The sequence below is a fragment of the Podarcis bocagei genome, assembly GCF_964188305.1.
Source record: "Podarcis bocagei genome assembly, chromosome: 11".
NCBI lineage: Eukaryota > Metazoa > Chordata > Lepidosauria > Squamata > Lacertidae > Podarcis > Podarcis bocagei.
This window is the reverse complement of record NC_138136.1, coordinates 52,625,547-52,643,758: the sequence shown is the minus strand read 5'-3', so window position 1 is coordinate 52,643,758 and position 18,212 is coordinate 52,625,547. Positions and strand designations below refer to the sequence as shown.

At 44.8% G+C, this 18,212-nt stretch overlaps 1 protein-coding gene across 4 annotated transcripts in view; it reads left to right on the top strand.

Annotated features, from left to right (window-relative positions):
• The window catches only part of RAB27B (RAB27B, member RAS oncogene family), a 131,392-nt gene that overhangs the window by 82,144 nt on the left and 31,036 nt on the right, over nt 1-18,212 (top strand). Inside the window, exon 1 of one of the 4 annotated variants that reach the window (XM_081213240.1) lies at nt 8,439-8,722. The exons of the other annotated variants lie outside the window; for them this stretch is intronic. The gene's annotated coding sequence lies outside the window, so the exon portion shown is untranslated. Of the gene's footprint in view, nt 1-8,438; nt 8,723-18,212 lie in introns of those variants that run through there. 4 annotated transcript variants of the gene reach the window in all.

The following is an 18,212-nucleotide window of genomic DNA, read 5'->3' as shown; positions in this document are numbered from 1 at the left end:
TAACCTCACTTCTCACAGTGAGGGAACCGCCAGAAGGCCCTCGGAGCTGGACCTCATTGTCGAGGCAGAACGATGGGGGTGGAGATGCTCCTTCAGGTGTACCGGGCATATTAGTGCATGTCTAGATACTACTGAGGTTATTTACATACGGCATGAACGAAAAGGTGGTTCCTGCCCCAAGAAGCTTACAGTCGGTCTGAGAGCAGAGTGGAAGAATGATGGAAGGCAAGGATGACTGTGAGCAATTGTAGATACAGACATCATTGCAGCTGAAGATGAAGGTGAGAGTGTTAAAGAAGCTTACTACAGCAAATTAATACTATAGGAAAGTTAATTAAGTCAACATTAGGTGGTTAGCACAAGCTCAGCAAGATGGCAGCCTGTTACTTTGTGACCTTGCTTGACTTCATATTTCTTGTTTGTCTTTGGAGAGCTCTTTCTGATTAGAAATAGATTCTGTGCATTGGGTTATTCTGAGGCAATTTGCCTATCCAAAGAGATGCTTAAATTTAGAGTCCTCCTTTAATATATAAAAAAGCAGCAACAAATTGGATCTTGTTTGACTTGCTCAAAGCAACACTTCAAAGCCGGGTCAATTCCCTGTTTCAAATAAACCCCACAGTAATCATCAGCTTATAGAGGCATAGCTCATTTTTGAGATCTGACTACAACAGCTACCTTGGCTCACCCAGCAGTCTCAAATTGTAGTTGCAGGTTGATGGGCTCCTCTCAGCCTTTGAAGCAGCTCAAGGGTTGGATGATTATATGGTGCATTCAGAATTTTGATTGACTGGTGCCTATTTCACTACTGTTCTTTCCAGCTCCCAACACTATCTAATACTTAAGTCTTGGGATTAATTAACGGGCAACATTAATGAATACCTTCACAGCACCAAGTTTGATACTGGCTTCCTCATATTTTTGTATGACAAGCTATATGTTTAATCAGTTTTATCTCTCAAGGTATTTATCAAGGCATGGCATGTTAGTCCATAATTTTATCAGTGTTTTGCGACACCTGAGCATTTTTGGCAGCGTCCAAAGAAAAGAATCTTTTATTTCTTTTCAGGTGTACTTCTCTGTATGCATTTTTAGATTGCTCGTTCTTATTGCTATTTATTCTATTTAAAACCCCATGGTTCCTACAAATGCTTTTTTCCAAATTGATGGCTAAAATGTGATTCGCCCTTTTGGTGACTCTTTCTTTCTATATTATTATAGCCAGTGGCGTAGCATGGGTTGTCAGCACCCGGGGCAAGGCAAGTAATTTGCGCCCCCTAACCCGTGGATTTGCGCCCCCTAACCCATGGATTTGCGCCCCCTAACCCTAACCCCCAGATGTTGCGCCCGGTGCGGCCGGCCCCCCCCCTGCACCCCCCACGCTACGCCACTGATTATAGCTAAGCACATGCTTCTCTAGATCATACTTATGAAACCTTATTTGTTAGTGAGGGAGCAAGCAGCAAACATGCACAGGACTCCTCCTCTCCCCTGGTGGCTGCTGCTCCTGAGGCAGCTGCCTCAGCCCACATCATGGGAGGGCCGGCCCTGTTTCTGCCCTGCCACTCCCATTGGACAGTAGGTACCGCTTTGTCTACATAGACTAGAAGGGTTTCAGATAGGAGTTCCATGATAGAAAAATAGGGAAATCCATGTGCTAAATAAGCAAACAATGGCTGATAACATCTGTACAAGTGCCAACCTGTTTAGCTGGAGTCTTTTCAAGAATGCAGCAAGAGGAATTCTGATTTGTCAGCAAAGAAGGTTTATGTGGCTGTTAGCCCAGGGTGGTACATTGTATAGTTAGCTTGTCATGTGAAGGTGACTCCTTATCTCCTAGAGAGATTGCATTTCTTGGAGAATCCAAAGCTAGACTCAATGAAGCAAGCTGGCTCTGTAGCTGCAGCCAGTTAATGTCCTCAGCCAGTGCTATTTTTCTAGAAAAAGAGGTGCCAGAGCTCTCTATGAACACCTCCCTTGTTCTCTTAGAATGGCAATGTCACCCACCTGAGAGTTCTGGCTGGCGAAAAAGCTCTTGTCTCAAGTTTGATATTTTTAAATTTGTGTGTTTGTTTCAATATTCTATTGTGATTTGGGAGTGTTTTTAGATGAAAATGGGATGTGATGGGATGATGAGCTGCTTGTGCGTAAAATCCTAGTCCCTCAGAGTTTGGTCAAGTCCGCAAACCTCTGTCTGTGACGGAGCCCCTCAGACATGGCTCCTCTTAGTCACTTGCAGATTCCGACAGTGGTTGCTTCCGGAATCACTTCCAACATAAAAGCTCCTTAACGGAAACATGTCTTCTGGACTCACGGCGTGACAGTTTCCGGCGAGGAGTGGGTGTCCCTATGGGAGGTCCAGAAACCTCCCCGCTGTTCTCGCTGGAAGTGTCTCTGAGCCATCCCTCCTGCTCACTTCCCCTCAGAGACCCTCCTCTCCCCCTGCTGGTTCCCTCTTCAGCTGCCGAGTCTCTCCCAACCTCCGTGAGCCCTTCCACCACCTGTCCTTCCGATGGCAGTTCCCTGACATGGGATATACCGTATTTTTCGCTCTATAAGACGCACCAGACCACAAGACTCACCTAGTTTTTGGAGGAGGAAAACAAGAAAAAAAATATTCTGAATGAATCTCGGAAGCCAGAACAGCAAGAGGGATCGCTGCGCAGTGAAAGCAGCAATCCCTCTTGCTGTTCTGGCTTCTGGGGTAGCTGCGCAGCCTGCATTCGCTTCATAAGACGCACACACATTTCCCCTTACTTTTTAGGAGGGAAAAAGTGAGTCTTATAGAGCAAAAAATGCGGTAAATACCAGGAGCAATAAAAAGCAATCAGTGTTACGTGATATTTATTGTTCTTCTTATTACAGTGGTACCTCAGGTTGTACTTAATTCGTTCCAGAGGTCCGTACTTAACCTGGAACTGTTCTTAACTGAAGCACCACTTTAGCTAATGGGGCCTCCTGCTGCGGCCACGCCGCCGGAGCACAATTTCTGTTCTCATCCTGAAGCAAAGTTCTTAACCTGAAGCACTATTTCTGGGTTAGCGGAGTCTGTAACCTGAAGCGTATGTAACCCGAGGTACCACTGTAATTTGTTAATCACCTTCTACACAACTGTCTTAAGGTGATGTACCAAAAAATCCAGCAAAACAGTAAGAAACAAAAACTAGCAAGTACATTAAAGCAAACAAACTGATACCATACAAAAAGGTGACCCATGACAAAGACCCATTCATCCACCTGATAATTGCATGGTTTCAAGCCGTTCCATTTTTTTTTTTTTACAAGTAAAAAGGAATATGTTTCCATATCATCCCCTCCATTTCTGATGTTCACAACTGAGCGCCATTTCTTATGGAGCCAAGATGGAGCCATCTTCAAGCAAGAGGGAGGTATCAGTAGGCTGAGGAAAACACCAAAATTTGCAGAAGTACACACGTGGAAATCGTTAGAGAAAACAACCATTTGGAGGGAACTTCCCAAAACATCCAAACGTGGACCAAGCTTGTTCAGTGGGGTCACGCAATGCTGGCTGACTCTTGCAGAAGGATGACAAAAAGGCCAGGAGGAAAGAGGAGTGGAGTCGATGGAGGACATAGCCAACTGACTAAAACATGGAACTGGAGCCTCTTGTTTTGAGTCCTACTTGTATAACCCTATTTCCATGCTGATTTGGCTGTTGCTTGCTTGTCGTGTGATGCCGTATTATGCAAGTGGTTATAAAAGTTATTTTTGCCCCATCTTTCTGGGACATCTAAAGCTTCAACAGTTCACAGGAGTGGGGGAACCAGGCTTGTGAACTAATAGTATGACAACAGGACAGGGTGTCGCAAACCCATCATAGGAGTTCACATTCAGATTACTTAATACTAAGTGTGCATAAGGGCTCCTATTTCTGTGAATTCCTCTGTGAACTGACCCCTGACCCCTGCCTCTCAGACAAATGTGTTGACTGGTATATAACCATCCTTTCGATTTTGCACTTCTCTGAATTTTGCAGCGTTGTTATTTGGCTTGAAAAATGTGCCAAAAACGTGTGCTATGGAATTAAATATGTTTAGAAATGCATGTTGGGTGTGTTCAAATGTGTAATTTGCATGTGAATTTTAAAAAGCAGATTAATGCCAAAAAATGGGGCAGTGGATTTATCAATGAAGCATGCATCATTGTCACGGACCAGAAATAGAACGATTCATCCATCCCTACCAGTTCATTGTTTCATTGTTAGGCATGAGGAAATGCACAAGGAGGTATAGGCAGTTCTCATTAAAGTTGTGTTCATAATCTGCATTAGACAGGATCCCTTCAATAATGGTTGCTGTCGCTTTAAAAAATAGCTACACTTACCAGTGACAAATATTTCAGTTATCTAGGGAAGAATTCAGCATAGTGCTAAGCAGATCGCTCTGTCAGTGCAAACAATTTAGAAGTATGAGAACATTTTAAAAATATTTATTTTATAAGGATGTTACGTTGTGGGAAAGGATTATAACCCTTAAATGTTCAGAAAGGTAAAGAAAAAATATTTCATTGTTACCAAAGATAGTTCTTGTGATATACGGCAGGCAATCTCCAAGCAGAATTTGAAAGAGAGTGAATGTGCTTGTTTTCCCATCAGCCATGCATCCAGGTTAATTTGGTTTTTATAGCAATAAATGCTGTGATAGAACTTCTTGTGCTCGATTTACTTTAAGCCAAATGTGGATTTGTAATTACCGTACTTCAATGCTGGGTCTATTCTGGATCTGTATCCTCAGCCAGCTTTAATGGGGAAGGATCACAGCATGGTGGTACTGCTTCACATTCAGGAAATTTTAGGTGCAGTCCCTAGTATATCCAATTAAAACCATCCAGGGTAGCAGGACTGGGTGGGACTTCTGCCTGGCACCTCAGAGCAGGGCTTCCAGTCAGAGTAGACAAGCCTGGGGTCAACAGGACCAATCATCTCAGGTTTATATAATTCGGACATAATATGTCACACACAATAATGGATATTGTTTTTATTTATTATTATTCCAGCACAACACTAGTCTGTATAAAGAAGGAGGATGATACCTAGAAAGCTTATGTAGCTTGTGCATAAATTGGACAATTGGGGTGGGCTTAGAACATGGAAATTTCTGATCCAACATTCAGTAGGTGGCCTAATTTATACGCTTCTTCAGTTCATCAGGGGCTGAGTTGTTTTTATTTGCCATCCGTGTTGGTAAGCTTGCCAAATCACCCATAGATGGCAATGCATGTGACCTCTTCAGGAAGAAATTAACATTACAGTTACATATAAGTACTGTATTGTGCTTCTCGAGTACGTTTCCGAGCACAATTCAAAGTGCTGGTGCTGACCTTTAAAGCCCTAAACGGCCTCGGTCCAGTATACCTGAAGAAGCATCTCCACCCCCATCGTTCTGCCCGGACACTGAGGTCCAGCGCCGAGGGCCTTCTGGCGGTTCCCTCACTGTGAGAAGCCAAGTTACAGGGAACCAGGCAGAGGGCCTTCTCGGTAGTGGCACCCGCCCTGTGGAACGCCCTCCCACCAGATGTCAAAGAGAACAGCAACTACCAGACTTTTAGAAGACATCCGAAGGCAGCCCTGTTTAGGGAAGCTTTTAATGTTTGATGCATTATTGTATTTTAATATTTTGTTGGAAGCTGCCCAGAGTGGCTGGGGAAGCCCAGCCGGATGGGCAGGGTATTTGTTGTTGTTGTTGGAGCAGAAACATTCTCTCTCTCTCCCTACCAGGGACATCTACATTTTACTTCCAAATTATTTAGCTACTTTTGGACAACAGTTTTGAACTTTGGACTAGCGTCCGAACTACTGATTACTGACTTTTATTACAGCTGCTCATACAAAGTCAGTGGCAGTTACTGTTATGCTGCAGTGCCAATCAGACAGAACTAAGGGGGGGGGAGGTCTGATTCCCACCCATCCTTAATTTTGAAGCGGGAGGGGTGCTCTCTTCCTTCAGTCTTGCAGCCACAGCTTTCCAAAAGGTCCCACCAAATGCTGCACCAGGGATTGTTCATTCATATGAAAGAACATGGGTGACCATACTAGAAGTTGTGAATCAGTTCAACTGTATAGTTCCTCTCTGCCGATGTCTTAACTACACTCATAGAATTATAGAGCTGGAAGGAATCCTGAGGGTCGTCTAGTCCAGTGTTTCCCAACCTTTTTTGGGCAAAGGCACACTTGTTTGAGGAAAAAAATCTCGCGGCATTACAGCCCCGTGACGTCAGCGCGCAGCGTCACGCCGGGAGGGACGCACGAAAGTGAAAGTTTTCAATTTTTTCCCCTCCCCCTTGCTGGCGAACCTCCAAGCTTTGGGGGTGGGGGGGAGGAGGCAGCAAAACGAGAGACTGAGGGACGGCGGCAGCTGAGGCGGCGGCGGCTGTTGTGGTGGTGGCGGCGATAGCGGGCGGAGGAGGGGGCGGCGGCGGGGCCGAGGTGGCCGGCGGCGGCGGGGGAGGCGGCGGCGGGTGGAGCAGGAGGGCGGCCGAGGCCGGTGAGGGAGTAGGGTTGCCCGGGGCTTGAGGAGCCGTCGCCGGGAGTTGCTGCTGCTGTTGTTGCTGCTGCTGCCCGGACATGCCGGCCTCCTCCTCGTCCACTGTCTCGCGCTCCTCCCTTTTGCACACGCTGCCCCGCCGCCGCCCCATTGGCCGGGTCCTGTCAGCTGATCCTGTGTTATTTCCTGTGTGTGTGTGTGAGGGGAGAATGGAGAGAGAAACCTCGGCACCACCACCGCGGAGCCGCCCTGGCTCGACGCGGATCCTCGCCGCCGCTGCCTCTCACCGCCCGACTCGCCCGCCTCCCTCCCACGGCACACTAGCCAACGTCTCACGGCACACTAGTGTGCCGCGGAACACCGGTTGGGAAACACTGGTCTAGTCCAGTGTTTCCCAACCTTTTTTGGGCAAAGGCACACTTGTTTGATGAAAAAAATCTCGAGGCACACCACCATTACAGCCCCGTGACGTCAGCGCACAGCGTCACGCCGGGAGGGACGCACGAAAGTGTAAGTTTCAATTTTTTTCCCTCCCCCTTGCCGGGGAACCTCCAAGCTTTGGGGGTGGGGGGGGAGGAGGCAGCAAAGCGAGGCAGGAAGGAGAGCGCGACTTGGCTGGGTGAGCTTTGGCAGGGGCAGGGAATGAGAGCCGCGAGGCGGGCGCTGCGGACGGAGGCGCTGCCCGCCGAGCTCGCAGGCAGCCAGGCAGGCAGACGGCGAGAGCCCCGGGCTGGGCGGCCTCTCCTCGCCGCCGCCGCCCCACCTCTCGCCGCCCGACTCACCCGCCTCCCTCCAGGCAACATCTCACGGCACACTAGTGTGCCGCGGAACAGTGGTTGGGAAACACTGGTCTAGTCTAAGCCCCTCAAAGAAGGTATCTCAACATGTGGTCACCCATCCAATTTGAAACCATACCAGACCCTGCTTAGCTTTGCAAATGTGCTAGCAGTTTTATTGCTGCACCACAGGACGGCTATGTATTATTACTTCACACACCCCATTGCTAACCAGGTGTTATCAGGGCAGGGTTATCAGTACTCAGCAGAATGAGCACAACAGTCCCCAAATGCAACAGGGCCAACACACCACATTTTGAAGTAAGGGAGCCCCCTACCCACCCCACATAAAACCATTATCTAAAATTACCTATCTGCATCACTGTACCTGACTCTGACAGAGTTGTCTGACAATGGTACAGTCTCTCTCAGAAGGTTGTGGACGCCCCTTCCTTGGATGGTCACCTGTCATAGATGCTTTAGTTTAGATTCCTGTGTTGTGGGGTGGGGGTGGACTAGATGACCCTCAGGGTCCCTTCCATCTCTACAATTCAGTTAGTCTATGACCCTCTCAATGAAAACAGGTTTGGGACCTAAACCTAGTTAATCTGTAGTCACATTTTGACGTTCCTTTTTATTCCTCTTTGGCTGCTGTTTTCTGGCAGAGGTTGCAACTTAAAAATCCTTAAATAAGTATATATTCACAGTGCAAGCCTATATACAGTCTACTCAGAAGTAAGCCCTGTTGAGTTCAATGAAACTTACTCCCAGCTTAATGGGCAGGATTGCAGGTTTATTTTTCTAATCTCCTTAGTTAGTAGAGAATTCTCAGGGCAGCCTGCAGCAGGTAAAAACCCAAGTATTACAGAACAGCAGTCAAAACAGACCAATAGCCTCCAGCTGAACAGATAATATCCCCACTTTGGGCACTAAAATGGATTCTTTTAAAACTCGACGCAGCAACACAACATAGCCAATTCCTTTCGCCGAATGTCATTACAGAAACACAGAGACACGCGCGTAAAGTTGCAGCAAGTTCGCCTTAGCAGCCAGCGCTGTGTGCGACTTAGTCGCCAGCCTGATCTGCCCGGGTTACATCCTGTACGTCCGTGCGGACGGTCACGGGGAACGCCTTTCCTCTCCAATCAACCTTTCCAGAGAGCAGCTTCTGTGAGCTCAGAGCTGGAGGGTGGTGCCGAGCGCACAGCAAGCCGACTTTCGCTGCTGGCGGGGGGAGGAACGCCACTTTTCCGGACTCCTTTGTCCTCCTCCCCTTTCCTTCATGCTCTTCAATGTTTCCAAGGATTGCTAGATTGCTTTGGGGTTTTCTTTCGCTTATGAGGAGTTGACTGCGGCGGGTGAGAGTCTTTTGGGAAGGCGAAACAAGCATCGGACTCTGTAAGCAGGCACCAAATCCACGGGAAAGAAAAACTTCGCGCCCCGGTAAGTTTCAGGTCGTGTCCGGGTATTATTTTCTGAAACGCGTTCGCACACTCTGATCCTTACCAGCGAATCGTTTAACTGCTCCGTCGCTTTGCTGAAAGGAAATCCGACCAGGAGATACACTGTAGCAGCAGGCCTGAAAACAGCAAGCAAGTTTGGATTATTTGTTATTATTTACTACCTGTGTTTTCCTTTTTGTGATTTCTGCGCTACTGGTAAGCCAGGTTTGCAGAGCCCAAACTTTTGCAGAGCAATTCAGAAACAACTTGTTTGAGTGCTGGGCTGCTGGAGATCCCAGGAGCTCAGGAGGGGTTCTCCCCCCCCCTTTTCTGCAGAATTACATATGGAGGTTTTAGGTAAGATTGTAAAAAACTCAAGTCACATTGCTGTTTGCTTCTTCTCAGTGTTAGCGTAAAATCTTCAAAGTGGAAGTTTCCAAAAGAAACTTACCCACTCACTATTATATTACTCAGCTTTTTGAAACATGCTTTGTGCAAAAGCCAACTGCCTGGTTGTAGTATTTTTGTAACGTGACTGTTCGTTTTAAAGATAGTGATCTCTGATGATGTGTACAGGAAGTGTTGTGGTTACATTAGAAGAAAAGTTTTATCCTGCTCTAAGAAAGGAAAATGTGACAATAGAAGGTGATTTGGGCTGCCATAGTATGTAGACTTTCCAGAGAGCAAGCCCCATGGGACACAGTGGGGTTTACTTCTGAGTAAATTTACATAATATTACACTGTATGAACTATATGCAGCATATTTTGGGTGCAATCCTGTAGCAATGTACAGGATTGCACCCTGAATATACAAACAAGCCCCTCTGAACTCATTGTGACTTACTCCTGAGTAAATGTGTATAGGATTGCACTGTTATTACCTGAATTGCTGCAATACCTGAACCTCTTTAAAGTTAACTCAACTAACTGCAGCGGAGCTTACGCTAAGAAAATACGCCTAGGCACATAGCCTTACAAATTGACAACTGAAAGCTCATACCAAGAACTAACTTAGTTGGTCTTTAAGGTGCTACTGGAAGGAATTTTTTTATTTTGACTATGGCAGACCAACACGGCTACCTATCTACTAAACTGACATTGACACCTTAACCTTTAGAAGTGTAACTGAAAACAATAGGACTTCCAAACAGCTTGTTCAAGTTCAGTGTGTTGGATGAGTCAGGCAAGTTTGGCTAAACGAGTAATTAAGTATGGGAAAATGAGAAAGCTACGTGCATAAATGAACTAGGAAAAGAGGGGCATCTATATCCTATATTTGGATTGGTAGGAGTTATGGATAAACATATGTCAAATCAGAGGGGCCGTTTTATACTGCCAGAGAAATGTGGAAAAATATTTTGGGTTCCAAACTGCTTCCGTTAAAAGTTAATGGAAATTTGGCCACAAACTTCTGTATAGGCAGGATTGCAAGCAGCATTCTGTGGGGTAGCATGTGGGTGCACTTAAGCAGTGAGCAGGCTGACACAATTCTGCTCTTTCCCAATGATAAAGCTGTATCTTTGTTTCACCATTTGGCTCAGTGTAGTGGATTTTTATACCAGTGCAACAGAAGGTAAGGCTGTGGACTATTTTCACCTGCAAAGATGTTCTGTGTGGGAAAACATTTTTGGACACTGATGCATGCATATGTTGGCTGATGCACGTGTGTGTAGTGGGAAGGTTGGCCTGATATATGTGGAGGACAGCATGACAAGGGAAGTAGTCCCCACTTTTGTCAGCTCAAAGGAATCGGTCGGGCTGCTGTAAACATGTGGTTTTTCACGGGAATAGCAGGCCAGCAGGGTGTGTGCTTCCTGCATTATTCAGTCTTGTTCAGCTCCGCATATTGCATTAGGAACAAACCCTTTTAATTGACCCACCAATTCGTGGCAAGATTCTGCCATAGTGCAGAAGGGGCCTTACCAGGGCATGCTTCCTTGAACTCAGTAGGGCTCCCCTCCCCCTCCATAGGTGTGTAGCACTGTGACCTATGAACCAAGAAATCCACCTTTTGAATCTTGCCCCTGCCATGAACTCATTTGGTGGCCTTGGGCAAGCCAGTCTCGGCCTCCCCATCTGTAAAATGGGCATGTGGGGAGGATAACATTACTGACTGATTTCACAGAGTTGTTATACGGATTAGAACTAGATAAAGCACATGGAAATCATTGAACGTTGGAAAGTGCTATACAAATGTTAAACTCTATTAAGATTGGGTCTTAGAAATGTCACCTGTCCATTTTTTTTCACCTGGACAGATCAATTCTAGATGCTCAAAATCCAAGAATGGCTTGGAAACGGGGAGATTATTTCTTTTCTCTGCCTACCCTCCCTTGCTGTCATTGCACTGACCCCTGGTGCTCAGCTCTGCAAGAGAAAAAGAGAGAGATAGAGAGATGGAAGAATAATAGAATAAAGGATTAGGATAGTGCATTTCCCTTTTTCCACCCAGGGATGAAAGAATCTGTTCACTTTTGGTTCTCTCTGTTTCATATTTTTTCCAATTTTAAATTCAGTTCTCCATATTTCTGCAGCAATTTTCATCCCTCCCCCCCAAAAAAATATTTAAAATTCCACAGCATTTTAGCACACGTTTCTCCTGAGAAACACATTTTGTATGCGGTTTTGATGAATAAAATGCATTTTTAATGTCTTTTCCCCAATATCTACTCTTTTACCTAATTATGTGCATTTTGTAAATTCTGTTTGTTAAGAGAACTGTATCACAAGATTTGGACAACTGCAAATTTTGAAGGATGGCTGCATTTCAGTTCTCAGTGTGAATTGGATAGATTCACTTTTAAACATGTACTGAACTGAATTTATCCCCTGCCCCTACACTGAGGTCATGCTTTGGCCTCTCCCATTTGGAGCCCCAATCTGGACCCATAAAGGTGAATCATGGCCACGTGTGCCCTATGTCAGGTGACAGAAGAGGACAACCTAGGGAGGAAAACATGCTCCAAATTAACCTGTCCTCAACCATAACTTTCAGGGCCAACTGTAGATTGAAGAGCATAAATCATGGATGGGCAAACTGTGTTCTTTCAGATGTTGTTAGACTACAACTCCCATCCTCCCCAACCATTGGAGCTGTAGGAAGTTGGCATCGTGGTCCTCCATCTCTGACATGAAAGAGTCTTGCTGGATCAAATCAAGGGCTCATCTACTGTAGTTCGGCATCCTGTTTGCCATAGATGCCAACCAAATGACTCTGCGTAGCTCACAAACCAGACACGAAGGCAGCAACTGCCCCTGGTGTATCCGATAGTCAGAGATAAATGACTTCTAGACTTGGTGGTTTTGAATCCAGGGCTGGGGTTGGACCTATATCAGCCTGAGCAGCACATTCCTTTCTGGTCAAGCTTCCAGAAGCCACACGTTGGTGGTGGGCAGGACCTGAGGCAAATGTCAGATCAATGAATGTAAATTTTATCTCTGTATATTAGGGTACTATCCACACCAGGCTTCCTCAACCTCGGCCCTCCAGATGTTTTTGGCCTACAACTCCCATGATCCCTAGCTAGCAGGACCAGTGGTCAGGGATGATGGGAACTGTAGTCTCAAAACATGTGGAGAGCCGAGTTTGAGGAAGCCTGATCTACACACCTACCCACCCACCCACCCCTACACCTTAATCCTCTAACCAGACAAGCAAGAGTCATTATCAGAGTTCAGAGACACCGTCCAGCCAGGCAGAAATAGTCAAGGAAAATGTGAAGCAAGGCCTATTGATGGGTGTGTCCTGGGAAGCGAGGTTGTGGCTGGGCAGGGTATGTGGCCTGGGGTGGTTGCCAAAGTAGAGATTCCCAGGTGAAAAGACCTGCAGGGCTGCATTTGGACCCCGGGGGCTGAGGCTCATCACCTCTGTTCCAGATAGACCTAATCACTGTGAAGTTGTCCATTCCTTTTTAAAAGCCACCTGAGCTAGGGATTTTTTATGGGCACCTGGAACAGTGAGATCTTCAGCCGGCCCCTCCAACCACACCAGCATGTCTCCATCCCATAACTGTGCAGTAGTCTAAGGACGCATCTTCTGGCCACTTCAGAATAGGATTTTGAAACGTTGATTTTGTTGGCTTTTTGCAGTATGGTAGCGCTGCAGAGAGCTTGCTGGGGAGACCATGCATTAAAAAGGGACTCAAAAATAACTTAAAGAACGTTTTAATAAGAAAAACAAAAACTCCATTTACACTAAATACATCAACAAACCAAACCAGACCCAACCACCAACCCATCCCCCAGGGTAATGGGAGAGCTAGGTGCTGCTCCTTATATACTCTACCCAAATGCTGACACGCCTTAATCAAATACAACTCAGCAGCACCTGCTACGTTTCACAGCTGTAAAGCTGGGTCTCGTTAGTTTTCTCTGGCCCTTGCTCTGGCCCCTTAAAGACATACACATGGAGTGGAACAATGATGAACCTTTACATTTAAAGAAACCATTCAACATTTCCCCTGCGGTTCATCATTGTGGAACAAAAACATAAAGCATACTTTGTACATGTTTTTCATGTGTAACCTTTGGAAGTGCTTTAGTAAAAATGTCCGCAATTTGATTGTTACCTGGAACATATTTAAATACAACCATTTCATCAGCAATTAGTTTCTTTACAAATTCTAAACGTAATCTTAAGACTCTAGTGCGCTGCGTATTGGTCTCTGAACACAGGATAGCAAGTCCACTCTGGGAATCAAGGTAAACTTTTACTGGTAGTGTTACTTGCATCTGTAGGTCTGCAAATACTTGCAGATACCATTCTACATCACGAGTGGCCTGAACGCATGCACATAATTCACTCTCTGTTGTGGAGAGACAAATAATGGTTTGTGTCTGGGACTTCCATTCAAATGGACAACCGTTATAACAAAACACCATACCAGACACACCCCTGCAATTATTTTGTTCCACTGCATGAGATGCATCGCAGAAAATTTCAAAACCTTTATCAATACTGGGTGTAAACTGCAACCTATAATGTTTGGTATGTTTAAGGTACATTACCACTCTCTTAAGAGCAGAGAAACATTGTGTAGTGGGCTTTTCCACAAATTTTGCCAGAAAGTGAAAAGCATAAGTTATATCTGGTCTTGAGATTCTTTGAATAAAATTTAGCTTGCCTATAGCAGAACGATACAAAGTTTTGTTAGGAAATGGCTTATCTTCACCTGTAAAGGTGAAACCACACACCATAGGCGTTTCCTTCCCATTTGCATTTTCTAAACATAGCATTTCCACAAGATCATCAATTTTTGCAGTTTGATGAACTAGAAAAGATCCATTTTTGCCTTTCTCATTTTAACTCTATAAACCCATTTTGAATCAATAAGTCTCATATCTGGGGTTTGTGGTACAAGAGACCAAGTGTTATGCTCTTTTAAAGAAGCTATCTCAGAGTTCATAGCTTTATACCAATTTACAGCTTGGTGCTTAGGTAAATTCTGAACATCTTTGTAGCTTTTTGGCTCAAAAATCACCTTATTGGCATACACAGTATTAAAATGTTCATCTGCGAAACGTTGTGGCTTCTGCCTCTTTCTATCTGAACGTCTCAGTCCGGAAGGAGAGTCAGACTCCTCAGACTTAATGGGACTGAGTGAACTACTAGTTTCAGGTTGTAAATCATCATTGTCAGACTGAAGAGGTGCCTGTAGGCTAAGCTCACGGTCAGAAAACTCAAGAGAATCTAACCTCCCCTCAGATGCCTGTGACTTTAAATCATCAAACAAATTATCAGATTCAACAGGCTTTTTGTCTTTCCCCATTAATTCAGAAGCACCATTTTCTCCTGCTGCTGCTGCTGCTTCCTCTTCTTCCTCAGTATCATTTATACCATCAGTATCTTGGAAAACAGCAACTCCATTCCAATTTACAGTTTGTATCATGCTTCTGGTAATATGAAATTTGCCAGTTGCTGGTATGTAAATTCTGTACGCCCCCTGCTGGTAGCCCATTAATTTTCCCTGGACACTACGTTCACCCAATTTCTGCTTAGCAGGATAATGCATAATTACATCTGAACCCCAAATGCGTAGGTATTTCAGATTAGGGCGTTTTTTTAAACAGCTTCTCATAGGGGGTGACATCTAAACCAGAATGATAACTGCGATTTCTAACATAACAAAAGGCATGGAGCGCTTCAGCCCAAAAGTCTTTGGGCAGATTAGCATCGTGCAGATAAGTTTTAACCCCTGCCTGCAGGTCACGCTGCACAACTTCAACAAGCCCATTTTGCCAGGGACTTCGGGGGCAAGATAACTCATGAGTAGTCCCCTGCGCTTCCAGGAATTTCTCAAAATCTTCAGAAACAAATTCCCCACCCCGGTCAGAAAACAGGTTCTTAATTGGTTTGTTAAAGTGTGTTTTTACCCAGTTGCAAAAAACCTTGTACTTCTCAAATGCTTGGGACTTCTCAGCTATTGCATAAGTCCAACAATATCTGCTATACTGGTCTATGAGAGTAAGCCAGTACTTAGAACCTCCTAATGATGGTGGGAGAGGCCCAACTAAATCACAATGTACACGCTGAAATGGCTCAGTTACTTTCCTATCTGAGCACCTACCCTTGCATGCAACCTTAATCTTATTCTTGCAACAGGATAGACACTGCATAAAGAATTTACATGGTTTTAAGTTGAGGCCATTGACAATATTCTGTGTCTTAATTACATCAGCAAAATTCAGGTGTCCCAGAATTCTGTGCGCCTCGTGGACACACCCAGAATGTGGCCTTACATTCCTCAACCCCTGGCTTGACTGTGCTGCTCTGCAATTTATAGGCGATTGGGAGTAGGTTCGAAAATACAGTCTATATAAACCATCAGATTCCCGGGCATATAATAGACGTTTGTTCCCCTCGAAAAACTCACACATTGACTTTAAGAAACGCACAGTTATCCCTTGATGAGCAAAACACCTTACTGACAATAAATTGTCCACTGACGGGCAGTAAATGCAGTTCGCTATTGTAATGTTTAAAGAGTCAAGTTTAACGGTACCCCTGCCAAGCGACTGCAGGACTTGTGAATTGGCTAAATGTACATTACCAATTTCCTCTTCGAAAGAAATAAACAAGCTTCGATCATTGCAGACGTGCTGCGATGCTCCTGAGTCGATAACAAAAGACTTCCACTTGGCATCTTTAATTCTTTTACGATCTTTAGTCCGAGCGTGAAAAGCTCGCGGCTCGTTTCTGTCCTTACGGTACGATGTCGGCTGCTGGGCTGACGACCGTGATTGACGAACAGAAACAGGCTTGGGAGAACTTTGCTTTCTTTTGGATCTGCAGTCCCTTGCAAAATGTCCTTGCTTATTGCAGAACCAACAACGCTTTGCAGCTTTAAATGCAGTTGTATCACCACAGGTTTGCATATGGCGTTCCTCATTCTTTCTGGAAACAGGAGTGCTTATGGCACAAGCCTCCCTTCTATCCAACTCGCCCATTAATCTTGCCGTTACCCCTTCCACAGTTAATTGTGCTGGTGGAACGGCAGATATCTGGCTAGCTATACCATCAAAGTCCTCATTAAGGGAACAAAGGATGATAAAAACATACTGAATATCAGGTATCTCCATGTCCCTTCGAATTAACTCGCCGCGTATTGCCTCCAGACGTCTCAAGTGTGCTGCCAAATCACCACCAGGCTGCAACTTCGTCTGGTACAACTGCTTGAAAAACGTCAATGCAGACGCTGACTCTTTTCTAACATGCACTGCTGCAAGACTGTCCCACATTTCTTTGGCAGTTTTCTTATTTCTTATATAGACTACTTGCTGGTCGCTGACTGCCAAATTAATTATCGCCCTGGCTTTTGCATCTCCTTTCGACCAAGCATTAGTCACAGGGTCAGGAGGGTCATCAGTTACATAGGTCCATACTTCTCTAGAGGTCAAAAGCGCCTCCACCCGAAAAGACCATAAACTATAGTTCTCATCTGTTAGCTGTGGGAAGACCAGAGCCTTCTCAGCTTCAGGAACCCGGTCAACCATTCTGGAACTCTTCCAGACCCACAGAACTACGCTAACAGAAGAAGGAGTTTTCAAACCTTTCTCAGAGTCCAAAAATATGCAGTCATCCACTCAGCAGCTGGGCCCATAACCATAATTCAACAGATTTCACATACCTTGCCATACCTTGAAGCTCACAACAGTGATTAAAGTGGAACAAATACCATGTTTGGAGTTTCCTTCTCTAGAAATCAGCCGTGCCCATGATTTTTTGCCACTGAAAACTTATGAGAAGATTGGCGGAGGAAGCAACTTATTTATTTATTTATTTATTTAGCAACACACACAAAAGTGGTTTAAAAAAAAAACCATGAAGAAATAGACAAAATAGAAAAAACAAAGGAACAAAGGATATAGTATATCACCATAACAATAGTTAACTATTAACCATTACAATTTTTAACCTGCTGTATTTTGCATAAATGAGTTCCAAATTTCAACTTGACTTGGAAAACAAATTGTGGAGCTGACTTTTATAAGGTTGCACAGTACATAACATTAGCAGTAGCTGTGTGGAGCATGTGTTCTCCAGACCAGGCAGTATTTTGACAAATCAATGAAATCTTCCTATTAATGTAGTAGAGGCAGAGCACCAGTGGAAATTATATTTTGACGTTTCTGATGCTGACATGCATGACTACCGAAGCAAAGAAACTAGAAGTACTTAAGGCATATTTGTTCAGAAGATACATATTTTAATTTAAAATAAATGTTTTATGGAACATGGTGCATTAAATTGCATAACCCAGCACCCTCTTTATTTTTATTAAAGACTGGTGTCTATTACGAATTGAAAGCACGATCCAGGAGATATATATATATATATATAGAGAGAGAGAGAGAGAGAGAGAGAGAGAGAGAGAGAGAATCCCAGCATAATATCACACACAAGTGTGACCAAGAAACTGAATATGAGATGGAATCAAACAGGCTTGATTCTTAATGGCTGAGGTTCACAAAACAGTTTTCTCCCCCATGCCAGTGGTGGGGGCTTGAGTGTAGTCCTTTACATTCTTACATTTACATAAGTGCATGATTGCCATTCATTATTGGGGGGCGGGGAATAAAGTGCTGCACTTAGAGAGAGCATTGCTGCAGCAGAAAACCTGTTCTCTTCTATGGATACTGGCCGGCCACCAGCAACAGAGACCTCATGGGAGGAGTAGCTGGTAACCCTCCTCTGCCCTCGAAAGTTTGCTTCAGGATCTGCAGCAGAGAAGCAATAGGATTATGATTTGCAAACGCAGGAGTATGGAGAGGTGAATCTTTCTCCCCATCCCCTGGCAGAATGCAGATGGGAGGGAATAAGTATTCTTGAATGCCTCTTCTCCCTGACATGCTCTTAACTAGTCACTTACATAAAAACCATTTTCTGACGTCCTTCAACTATTGACCAAGTCCTGTTGTAATAGCAACCAAGAAGTGGAACCACGACAGAGTTCTGGATGGGTTCAGTTCTCGATTAGCTCCCACGAAGTTAT